Here is a 12,385-nt window from a genome sequence, read left to right on the forward strand (position 1 = left end):
ATGTGGAAAACAAGAATGGGGGCCACTACAATAACCTTAGGTGTGGTCGAGCAACAACAAAGATGTCCACCCACTACATGGAAAAGAAACACACTATATAAGATTACCAGTGGGTGGTCCTCAAGCATCTATATAAGAGAGACAATTGTGAAAAAAGACTTTTGGAAAAGGAGCAACAATGTAGTTTTTTTAACTCAGTACACATAACGTGGGTCTAAATGATAATATTCTAACCATGGGCGTAGGTCTACGCAACGCTCGTGGAGCGTGCTTAGTTTGCGCTACTATGCACTATGCGAATTGCACGTAGCCCTGTGCAAAAATGCGTAGCGTAAGAGGCATTTTTTGCTTGCTCGTGGTCCTCAACTTCAAGTTGGCGACCGGGAGCGTGCAAAATCAACATCCCAGAGGGACTTTTTCCCCGTTCGCGATCATCAACATCAAGTTGCAGATCGCGAGCATGGAAAATATACCTCTCGGAGAGATTCTCAACACGGGGAGGTCAGGTTCTCATTGCGAATGGTCGCGTATGCTCGCGACCGCTCGCGATGAGAAACTATTAGTCCGCGTTGAGAAAGCTGCTGCTCGAGTACAAATCTACTCGAGCGGAAGAAAACGACGCTTGCACTGTGCAAGATGCCGTTTGCAATGATTGCACAGTGCAGACAAGCATCCGGCACTGTGCAATCAGTGCGAACAGCATTTACCCTACCGCACTACGCAGTTCGCGTAGCTACACGTAGCTTGCGTAGTGCAAAGTGCACTTCGCATCGCTACGCATAGCGCTACTATGCAAACTACACCCAGGGTTATAATATTCCATGGGCCCAGTGCATGGTATAACTACCCGGCCACATCTACGAGCTCTCTGCCTACGGGTTCTTTTACATGAACAGATCGAGGAAGGGCTCTTCCTCCTTTACACCTAGGGTTTACCACATCCTCACAGTGGGTATTATGCCAGAGATTTACTCAATAACCTTCCTTTTAATCACTACACCAGATAAGTTTGATCACAAAATCAATCTTATCTTTTTAATGCAGTCTAAATAAACGTATTAAGCAGAGCCAGACATTTTGCTCAAACATCGCTTTGTTTCCCTTAATTCTTGCAGTTGAAAAGCTACAACTCCCTACACATTACAAGTGCAAATTCATTTGGTAGAAAGGAACCAAGTCAAAGATTCCATGCATTATTAATTACATTATTTACATCAAACCTGTCATCAGAACAAGCCTGCAATTTGTAATCACAGAGCGTGTAAGATGCGCTGCATTCAAACCTACCCAGTGGGCTGAGAAGAACCAGGAAATGGTTCCATTAGGCTCTGCCATTTTGCCGGGTGCGTGGACTAGTCCTCTGGCACCCATTGTTCAGAGTGAGTCATGCACGTTATACAAGCTCGCTTGCACTCGGATCACTTAAAAGCAGGCAAGCATGGCAAAACAGGTAACCTTCAGGACCAGGTGGTGCGCTCTCAGGTTAATTTGCCGAGACCAGACCTAGATGCAGTTAGTACGGCATAGCCAATACATTACCTCAATGCAGGACGATTTTTTTCTTGCTCTTATTGACTGCTCTGTCTTTACTTAGACACACTAAACTTCCTGTTTGCATTTCTTAAATAGCGACTCTGTAGGAAACGCTATTTAAGGAATGCAAAAGGATATGTGTGTTATGAGTGTAACTACAGGCTCGCCTTGCCACCGGAGGACCTACAGAGCACAATTCTTGCTTTTTATATGTATGCAAAGTCTACCATCCATGTATTGTATTGTGTTGAATTGAGAGCTCAATCACAGGGGTCATCACTGTTTTAGTAGATGTGCTCAAGTAAACACTTTATGAAGTATCCTCACCTGCCTGCACAGGCTTTAACCATTTCAAGGTGTTGTTAAGCAAAATGCATGATGCTCCATGCCTTTCATACTGGTTTGAAGCATTTTGTTTCACATACATGTGCCATATAATAGGGCAGGCTATTCTCTTCTCATATGATACAGGTATCACATAATATAGTACCAAGTAGGTGAAAAGTGTATTTGTGTATGCAGTGCGTGAATTTGCAACACTTTGTTGTTATTGGATATTCTAACTAGGAGTGGTATCTGGGAGTGTATTGCTTGGTCCTGATGAAAGCCTTAGGTAAGGGTGTCTTGAAACATGTAGATCAAGTAGAAAGAAGGGTCATTTAAATCACACATACTTTCTACATTCTTTTCCTTTTTAGATCGAGCCTAGACAGCACTTGCACTGTCTTTCAAGACATGTTGTATATACTTTTTAGGCTTACAGCCCATCATTTGCTTTTTATTGGATTAGTTCTGGGTCCTTTAAAAATCCTTCCTTCGAAGTAATTATTCTTTCCTATTTGTCCCTCCTTTTCGTCGGTCATCGGCACTCCCACAGAGCAGCACCCTTGAACTTGTAGTCTTCCACTTATCTGCATTTAGGCTTGTTCCTGCACACTATTATTTGCTTTTGCTTCTGCACGGCGGCATGGGAAGGCTCTCCTTCCTACAACTGCTCCCCCTGGCTTTTGATTTCAAGCGCGATTGAAAACAGGCCTGTAAATCTTGTCACGTGCCCGCATGCATGATTTACAATTGTGTGCCTTTTAATTATCAGCACAGCACATCACAGCTGGTCATCAGCACTGCAACGACTCTGGTATGTGAAGCCTCGACCCCAGGAGCCAACGTGGACCCACTTTTAGTTTTTTCGTTTTTCTTATAAACAGGGATGTTTATCTTGTTTTCTCCTGGCATGTTCTCTGCTCATATTTCTCCAGCTTGGGGGACTGGGAGCCTCAATATTTTTTCCATGTGTCCTTGCATGAAATCATGGCAGTCTGTAGAACAGAGCCCCAGATGTACGAAGCCATTTAGCATTTAGTAACATGCCAAATCGCTATTTCAGTCTGTTAAGAAATGCTAAATTGCAAATAGGGATAACTTGTTTGTGATTCCTAAAGAACATGTACAAAGCATTTCCTAAATGCGAATTTGGCATTTAGGAAATGCTATTACCATTGACTTGTAATCATATGCAAATTAAAACAAATACATAAAAAATTAATTTTTTATTGTGACATGATGCGCACATATGCCCATATGGCATATGTGCCCTCTAATGTGCACTTGGAAATTCATGGTGCCACCAGGGCTGCCTGAAGCCTAGTTGCACTCTTCCTTTCCTATTAGGAAATCACAATTTAGGAAATGCAAATCATTTTCTTTTTCACCCATAGGCAGGAATGTAATGGCATTTCCAATTTACGATTCCATAAAAGCAATTCCTAATCTGTAGGAATCGCTATTAGAGAATCCCAAATTTTGTACCTATGCAAACGGGAACCTCAGTACACCTGACCCATAGGCTCTTTTTTGAAATACGAAGGGGAACTACCATACTGCACACAAACCAAAACCTCCCAGCTATCAGGAGTGAAGGGGCTGAACCGGCCCAAGGTTTCAAGGTTTCAAGCTCTTCTCAAACACCTCTCTGTAAGACGGAAAGACTTTGCAATCTTTGAGCAACCGCTGTGATTCACTATGGTAAATTCTTCAGAATGTGAGAGAAGTGCACTTACTTAAACTTTGAAGACACCTTACTTTATTTTCACATAATCTTTGTTGCATGCTAACATACCAAATATTTTCAAATTCTGCTCCTGCACCAGCTCTTACGGCCCGAGCCAACCCATAGCTCAGGTCTCACTGTTTATTTGCTGGCTCGCCTACCTTTACGTTCTATGGGTCAAGTTAGGATATCGGTTGTCAGTGTCATTGATTGATGACTGCCAAGTGACACATACTTTATATGGTTTTAGAGTCCTTTTTTAGGGCTCGACCTCTGCCAATGCGCTTGCACATTGCAGATGTCGAGACATATTGGGGCTTAACGAGAGCTTAACCAAACGGGCGATTTGATGCTGTGCCCGTGAAAAAAGCGTGTGCACGCATCAAAGCCACCAGCCTCCTTCCCACAAGCTTCCCCCAGCGTGCGCTCTGGCATTTCTCCTCCCCTAATTATTCACTGCCCACTGCCGGCCGGCACATCAAAGGCTGCTGCTCCCCGTGCGTCTCGTCACCCTTACTCTCCCCTATTCTTCCCTTCTTGCTTTACTTTAAATGGCCTCCGTTTCTCCTGCCTTCACAAACTTCCGATTCAGAAAAGGGGGTGGTGATGAACAGAGTGTCTGAATTAAGCAGACCACTCTTACCCAGTCCAAAGATCAGGGCTTGATCCATCACCGTTATTTAGCTCACTGCCCCATCCCAGCTCAGAACCTGGCTATATGCAAATTAGTCTGTCCCTGGCCCAGTGCATCATGGGAACAGGACAGACCAAACTACCAAGCCAATTCTTCACCAGAAAGGAGACAAGCTACCGGGGACCGGTTTCTGGCATTTCAGCCTTGTCGGCCCGGCTTGCTTGAATCCTGATGGAGCAGTGAGCAAGGGACTCATGTCTGAGTATACCCTGCCACACCTATAGTGGCCAAAAACGATTCAGAAAAGGGGGTGGTGATGAACAGAGTGTCTGAATTAAGCAAACCACTCTTACCCAGTCCAAAGATCAGGGCTTGATCCATCACCGTTATTTAGCTCACTGCCCCATCCCAGCTCAGAACCTGGCTATATGCAAATTAGTCTGTCCCTGGCCCAGTGCATCATGGGAACAGGGCAGACCAAACTACCAAGCCAATTCTTCACCAGAAAGGAGACAAGCTACCGGGGACCGGTTTCTGGCATTTCAGCCTCGTCGGCCAGGCTTGCTTGAATCCTGATGGAGCAGTGAGCAAGGGACTCATGTCTGAGTATACCCTGCCACACCTATAGTGGCCAAAAACGATTCAGAAAAGGGGGTGGTGATGAACAGAGTGTCTGAATTAGGCAGACCACTCTTACCCAGTCCAAAGATCAGGGCTTGATCCATCACCGTTATTTAGCTCACTGCCCCATCCCAGCTCAGAACCTGGCTATATGCAAATTAGTCTGTCCCTGGCCCAGTGCATCATGGGAACATGGCAGACAAAACTACCAAGCCAATTCTTCACCAGAAAGGAGACAAGCTACCGGGGACCGGTTTCTGGCATTTCAGCCTCGTCGGCCCGGCTTGCTTGAATCCTGATGGAGCAGTGAGCAAGGGACTCATGTCTGAGTATACCCTGCCACACCTATAGTGGCCAAAAACGATTCAGAAAAGGGGGTGGTGATGAACAGAGTGTCTGAATTAAGCAAACCACTCTTACCCAGTCCAAAGATCAGGGCTTGATCCATCACCGTTATTTAGCTCACTGCCCCATCCCAGCTCAGAACCTGGCTATATGCAAATTAGTCTGTCCCTGGCCCAGTGCATCATGGGAACAGGACAGACCAAACTACCAAGCCAATTCTTCACCAGAAAGGAGACAAGCTACCGGGGACCGGTTTCTGGCATTTCAGCCTTGTCGGCCCGGCTTGCTTGAATCCTGATGGAGCAGTGAGCAAGGGACTCATGTCTGAGTATACCCTGCCACACCTATAGTGGCCAAAAACGATTCAGAAAAGGGGGTGGTGATGAACAGAGTGTCTGAATTAAGCAAACCACTCTTACCCAGTCCAAAGATCAGGGCTTGATCCATCACCGTTATTTAGCTCACTGCCCCATCCCAGCTCAGAACCTGGCTATATGCAAATTAGTCTGTCCCTGGCCCAGTGCATCATGGGAACAGGGCAGACCAAACTACCAAGCCAATTCTTCACCAGAAAGGAGACAAGCTACCGGGGACCGGTTTCTGGCATTTCAGCCTCGTCGGCCAGGCTTGCTTGAATCCTGATGGAGCAGTGAGCAAGGGACTCATGTCTGAGTATACCCTGCCACACCTATAGTGGCCAAAAACGATTCAGAAAAGGGGGTGGTGATGAACAGAGTGTCTGAATTAAGCAGACCACTCTTACCCAGTCCAAAGATCAGGGCTTGATCCATCACCGTTATTTAGCTCACTGCCCCATCCCAGCTCAGAACCTGGCTATATGCAAATTAGTCTGTCCCTGGCCCAGTGCATCATGGGAACATGGCAGACAAAACTACCAAGCCAATTCTTCACCAGAAAGGAGACAAGCTACCGGGGACCGGTTTCTGGCATTTCAGCCTCGTCGGCCCGGCTTGCTTGAATCCTGATGGAGCAGTGAGCAAGGGACTCATGTCTGAGTATACCCTGCCACACCTATAGTGGCCAAAAACGATTCAGAAAAGGGGGTGGTGATGAACAGAGTGTCTGAATTAGGCAGACCACACTTACCCAGTCCAAAGATCAGGGCTTGATCCATCACCGTTATTTAGCTCACTGCCCCATCCCAGCTCAGAACCTGGCTATATGCAAATTAGTCTGTCCCTGGCCCAGTGCATCATGGGAACAGGGCAGACCAAACTACCAAGCCAATTCTTCACCAGAACGGAGACAAGCTACCGGGGACCGGTTTCTGGCATTTCAGCCTCGTCGGCCCGGCTTGCTTGAATCCTGATGGAGCAGTGAGCAAGGGACTCATGTCTGAGTATACCCTGCCACACCTATAGTGGCCAAAAACGATTCAGAAAAGGGGGTGGTGATGAAAAGAGTGTCTGAATTAAGCAGACCACTCTTACCCAGTCCAAAGATCATGGCTTGATCCATCACCGTTATTTAGCTCACTGCCCCATCCCAGCTCAGAACCTGGCTATATGCAAATTAGTCTGTCCCTGGCCCAGTGCATCATGGGAACAGGGCAGACCAAACTACCAAGCCAATTCTTCACCAGAAAGGAGACAAGCTACCGGGGACCGGTTTCTGGCATATCAGCCTCGTCGGCCCGGCTTGCTTGAATCCTGATGGAGCAGTGAGCAAGGGACTCATGTCTGAGTATACCCTGCCACACCTATAGTGGCCAAAACGATTCAGAAAAGGGGGTGGTGATGAACAGAGTGTCTGAATTAAGCAGACCACTCTTACCCAGTCCAAAGATCAGGGCTTGATCCATCACTGTTATTTAGCTCACTGCCCCATCCCAGCTCAGAACCTGGCTATATGCAAATTAGTCTGTCCCTGGCCCAGTGCATCATGGGAACAGGGCAGACCAAACTACCAAGCCAATTCTTCACCAGAAAGGAGACAAGCTACCGGGAACCGGTTTCTGGCATTTCAGCCTCGTCGGCCCGGCTTGCTTGAATCCTGATGGAGCAGTGAGCAAGGGACTCATGTCTGAGTATACCCTGCCACACCTATAGTGGCCAAAAACGATTCAGAAAAGGGGGAGGTGATGAACAGAGTGTCTGAATTAAGCAGACCACTCTTACCCAGTCCAAAGATCAGGGCTTGATCCATCACCATTATTTAGCTCACTGCCCCATCCCAGCTCAGAACCTGGCTATTTGCAAATTAGTCTGTCCCTGGCCCAGTGCATCATGGGAACAGGGCAGACCAAACTACCAAGCCAATTCTTCACCAGAAAGGAGACAAGCTACCGGGGACCGGTTTCTGGCATTTCAGCCTCGTCGGCCCGGCTTGCTTGAATCCTCATGGAGCAGTGAGCAAGGGACTCATGTCTGGATATACCCTGCCACACCTATAGTGGCCAAAAACGATTCAGAAAAGGGGGTGGTGATGAACAGAGTGTCTGAATTAAGCAGACCACTCTTACCCAGTCCAAAGATCAGGGCTTGATCCATCACCGTTATTTAGCTTACTGCCCCATCCAAGCTCAGAACCTGGCTATATGCAAATTAGTCTGTCCCTGGCCCAGTGCATCATGGGAACAGGGCAGACCAAACTACCAAGCCAATTCTTCACCAGAAAGGAGACAAGCTACCGGGGACCGGTTTCTGGCATTTCAGCCTCGTCGGCCCGGCTTGCTTAAATCCTGATGGAGCAGTGAGCAAGGGACTCATGTCTGAGTATACCCTGCCACACCTATAGTGGCCAAAAACGATTCAGAAAAGGGGGTGGTGATGAACAGAGTGTCTGAATTAAGCAGACCACTCTTACCCAGTCCAAAGATCAGGGCTTGATCCATCACCGTTATTTAGCTCACTGCCCCATCCCAGCTCAGAACCTGGCTATATGCAAATTAGTCTGTCCCTGGCCCAGTGCATCATGGGAACAGGGCAGACCAAACTACCAAGCCAATTCTTCACCAGAAAGGAGACAAGCTACCGGGGATCGGTTTCTGGCAATTTAAGCCTCGTCGGCCCGGCTTGCTGGAATCCTGATGGAGCAGTGAGCAAGGGACTCATGTCTGAGTATACCCTGCCACACCTATAGTGGCCAAAAACGATTCAGAAAAGGGGGTGGTGATGAACAGAGTGTCTGAATTAAGCAGACCACTCTTACCCAGTCCAAAGATCAGGGCTTGATCCATCACCGTTATTTAGCTCACTGCCCCATCCCAGCTCAGAACCTGGCTATATGCAAATTAGTCTGTCCCTGGCCCAGTGCATCATGGGAACAGGGCAGACCAAACTACCAAGCCAATTCTTCACCAGAAAGGAGACAAGCTACCGGGGACCGGTTTCTGGCATTTCAGCCTCGTCGGCCAGGCTTGCTTGAATCCTGATGGAGCAGTGAGCAAGGGACTCATGTCTGAGTATACCCTGCCACACCTATAGTGGCCAAAAACGATTCAGAAAAGGGGGTGGTGATGAACAGAGTGTCTGAATTAAGCAGACCACTCTTACCCAGTCCAAAGATCAGGGCTTGATCCATCACCGTTATTTAGCTCACTGCCCCATCCCAGCTCAGAACCTGGCTATATGCAAATTAGTCTGTCCCTGGCCCAGTGCATCATGGAAACAGGGCAGACCAAACTACCAAGCCAATTCTTCACCAGAAAGGAGACAAGCTACCGGGGACCGGTTTCTGGCATTTCAGCCTCGTCGGCCCGGCTTGCTTGAATCCTGATGGAGCAGTGAGCAAGGGACTCATGTCTGAGTATACCCTGCCACACCTATAGTGGGGATCAAGCCCTGATCTTTGGACTGGGTAAGAGTGGTCTGCTTAATTCAGGCACTCTGTTCATCACCACCCCCTTTTCTGAATCATTTTGTCCACCATAAGCGTGGAAGGGTATACTCAGATGTGAGTCCCTTGCTCATTGCACCATCAGGATTCAAGCAAGCCGGGCCGACGACGCCTGAAATGGCAGAAACTGGTCCACGGAAGCTTGTTTCCTTCCCAGTATAAGAATTGGCTTGGTAGTTTGGTTTGCCCTGTTCCCATCATGCACTGGGACAGGAACAGACTAATTTGCATATAGCTAAGTTCTGAGCTGGGATGGTGCAGTGAGCTAAAAAACGGTGATGGATCAAGCCCTGATCTTTGGACTGAGTAAGAGTGGTCTGCTTAATTCAGGCACTCTGTTCATCACCACCCCCTTTTCTGAATCATTTTGTCCACCATAAGCGTGGAAGGGTATACTCAGATGTGAGTCCCTTGCTCATTGTACCATCAGGATTCAAGCAAGCCGGGCCGACGACGCCTGAAATGGCAGAAACCGGTCCCCGGAAGCTTGTTTCCTTCCCAGTATAAGAATTGGCTTGGTAGTTTGGTTTGCCCTGTTCCCATCATGCACTGGGACAGGAACAGACTAATTTGCATATAGCCAAGTTCTGAGCTGGGATGGTGCAGTGAGCTAAAAAACGGTGATGGATCAAGCCCTGATCTTTGGACTGGGTAAGAGTGGTCTGCTTAATTCAGGCACTCTGTTCATCACCACCCCCTTTTCTGAATCATTTTGTCCACCATAAGCGTGGAAGGGTATACTCAGATGTGAGTCCCTTGCTCATTGCACCATCAGGATTCAAGCAAGCCGGGCCGACGACGCCTGAAATGGCAGAAACCGGTCCCCGGAAGCTTGTTTCCTTCCCAGTATAAGAATTGGCTTGGTAGTTTGGTTTGCCCTGTTCCCATCATGCACTGGGACAGGAACAGACTAATTTGCATATAGCCAAGTTCTGAGCTGGGATGGTGCAGTGAGCTAAAAAAAGGTGATGGATCAAGCCCTGATCTTTGGACTGGGTAAGAGTGGTCTGCTTAATTCAGGCACTCTGTTCATCACCACCCCCTTTTCTGAATCATTTTGTCCACCATAAGTGTGGAAGGGTATACTCAGATGTGAGTCCCTTGCTCATTGCACCATCAGGATTCAAGCAAGCCGGGCCGCCGACGCCTGAAATGGCAGAAACCGGTCCCCGGAAGCTTGTTTCCTTCCCAGTATAAGAATTGGCTTGGTAGTTTGGTTTGCCCTGTTCCCATCATGCACTGGGACAGGAAAAGACTAATTTGCATATAGCCAAGTTCTGAGCTGGGATGGTGCAGTGAGCTAAAAAACGGTGATGGATCAAGCCCTGATCTTTGGACTGGGTAAGAGTGGTCTGCTTAATTCAGGCACTCTGTTCATCACCACCCCCTTTTCTGAATCATTTTGTCCACCATAAGCGTGGAAGGGTATACTCAGATGTGAGTCCCTTGCTCATTGCACCATCAGGATTCAAGCAAGCCGGGCCGACGATGCCTGAAATGGCAGAAACCGGTCCCCGGAAGCTTGTTTCCTTCCCAGTATAAGAATTGGCTTGGTAGTTTGGTTTGCCCTGTTCCCATCATGCACTGGGACAGGAACAGACTAATTTGCATATAGCCCAGTTCTGAGCTGGGATGGTGCAGTGAGCTAAAAAACTGTGATGGATCAAGCCCTGATCTTTGGACTGGGTAAGAGTGGTCTGCTTAATTCAGGCACTCTGTTCATCACCACCCCCTTTTCTGAATCATTTTGTCCACCATAAGCGTGGAAGGGTATACTCAGATGTGAGTCCCTTGCTCATTGCACCATCAGGATTCAAGCAAGCCGGGCCGACGACGCCTGAAATGGCAGAAACCGGTCCCCGGAAGCTTGTTTCCTTCCCAGTATAAGAATTGGCTTGGTAGTTTGGTTTGCCCTGTTCCCATCATGCACTGGGACAGGAACAGACTAATTTGCATATAGCCAAGTTCTGAGCTGGGATGGTGCAGTGAGCTAAAAAACGGTGATGGATCAAGCCCTGATCTTTGGACTGGGTAAGAGTGGTCTGCTTAATTCAGGCACTCTGTTCATCACCACCCCCTTTTCTGAATCATTTTGTCCACCATAAGCGTGGAAGGGTATACTCAGATGTGAGTCCCTTGCTCATTGCACCATCAGGATTCAAGCAAGCTGGGCCGACGACGCCTGAAATGGCAGAAACCGGTCCCCGGAAGATTGTTTCCTTCCCAGTATAAGAATTGGCTTGGTAGTTTGGTTTGCCCTGTTCCCATCATGCACTGGGACAGGAACAGACTAATTTGCATATAGCCAAGTTCTGAGCTGGGATGGTGCAGTGAGCTAAAAAACCGTGATGGATCAAGCCCTGATCTTTGGACTGGGTAAGAGTGGTCTGCTTAATTCAGGCACTCTGTTCATCACCACCCCCTTTTCTGAATCTTCACAAACTTCCAGCATAGTTTGGCAAAGGTAACCCGCTTTCCTCGCGTTTCTTATGTAACGCTCTTGTTCATGTTGTAAAGGCTACATAAAACGACATTGAACATTTCACTCACATTTTTTAATTTCAGTATTTTCGCAGGGCTTTGCCTGCAGACTCATCCCCTTTGCTTAACTTGGTTTTAAAAACAAATCCAGCTTGCCAGACAGTGGGCATTTTATCGGAGATATGAGAACAACATCACTTTTGTGCACTTTCCCCACGTAACGGACCTGGCATGCTGTCCTGCTCCTTTGTACTCTTTATGCTGTAACACACTTTTCACACTCAACATCTATTTTCGCACATGACCGCCTGCCGAGAGGTGCCTCTTTACTTTGTTAGGTTGCTTCTTTCCATAAATGAGCTCCCTGCCGAGATTCATTGCTGCCTCTGCTACTCCACCCTCCTTCAGTAGGCCATAAAACTTCACATGTAATTTTACCAGGGCAGTGTCATAAACCCAGCACACTAGCAGATTTACACTTTGTATTTAGATTACTGTGCACTTTGTATGTCTGGGAACTAATCCTATTTCAAGAAACATAGAGTTTGCATGTTTAAAAATTTGAAATGACACACACACAACCACACACACAACCCATGCACACACAACCACACAACCACAAACACAACACACACAACCACACACACAACCACCCACACACAACCACACCCACAACCACACCCACACAACCACACACAACCACACACACATAAACACACACAACCACACACACATAAACACACGCAACCACACACACACACAACTGCACACACACACAACCACACACACACAACCACACACACACAACCACACACAACCACACACACACACACAACTACAACCACACACACACCCACACACAC

The sequence above is a fragment of the Lissotriton helveticus genome, chromosome 10 (genome assembly GCF_964261635.1).
Source record: "Lissotriton helveticus chromosome 10, aLisHel1.1, whole genome shotgun sequence".
NCBI lineage: Eukaryota > Metazoa > Chordata > Amphibia > Caudata > Salamandridae > Lissotriton > Lissotriton helveticus.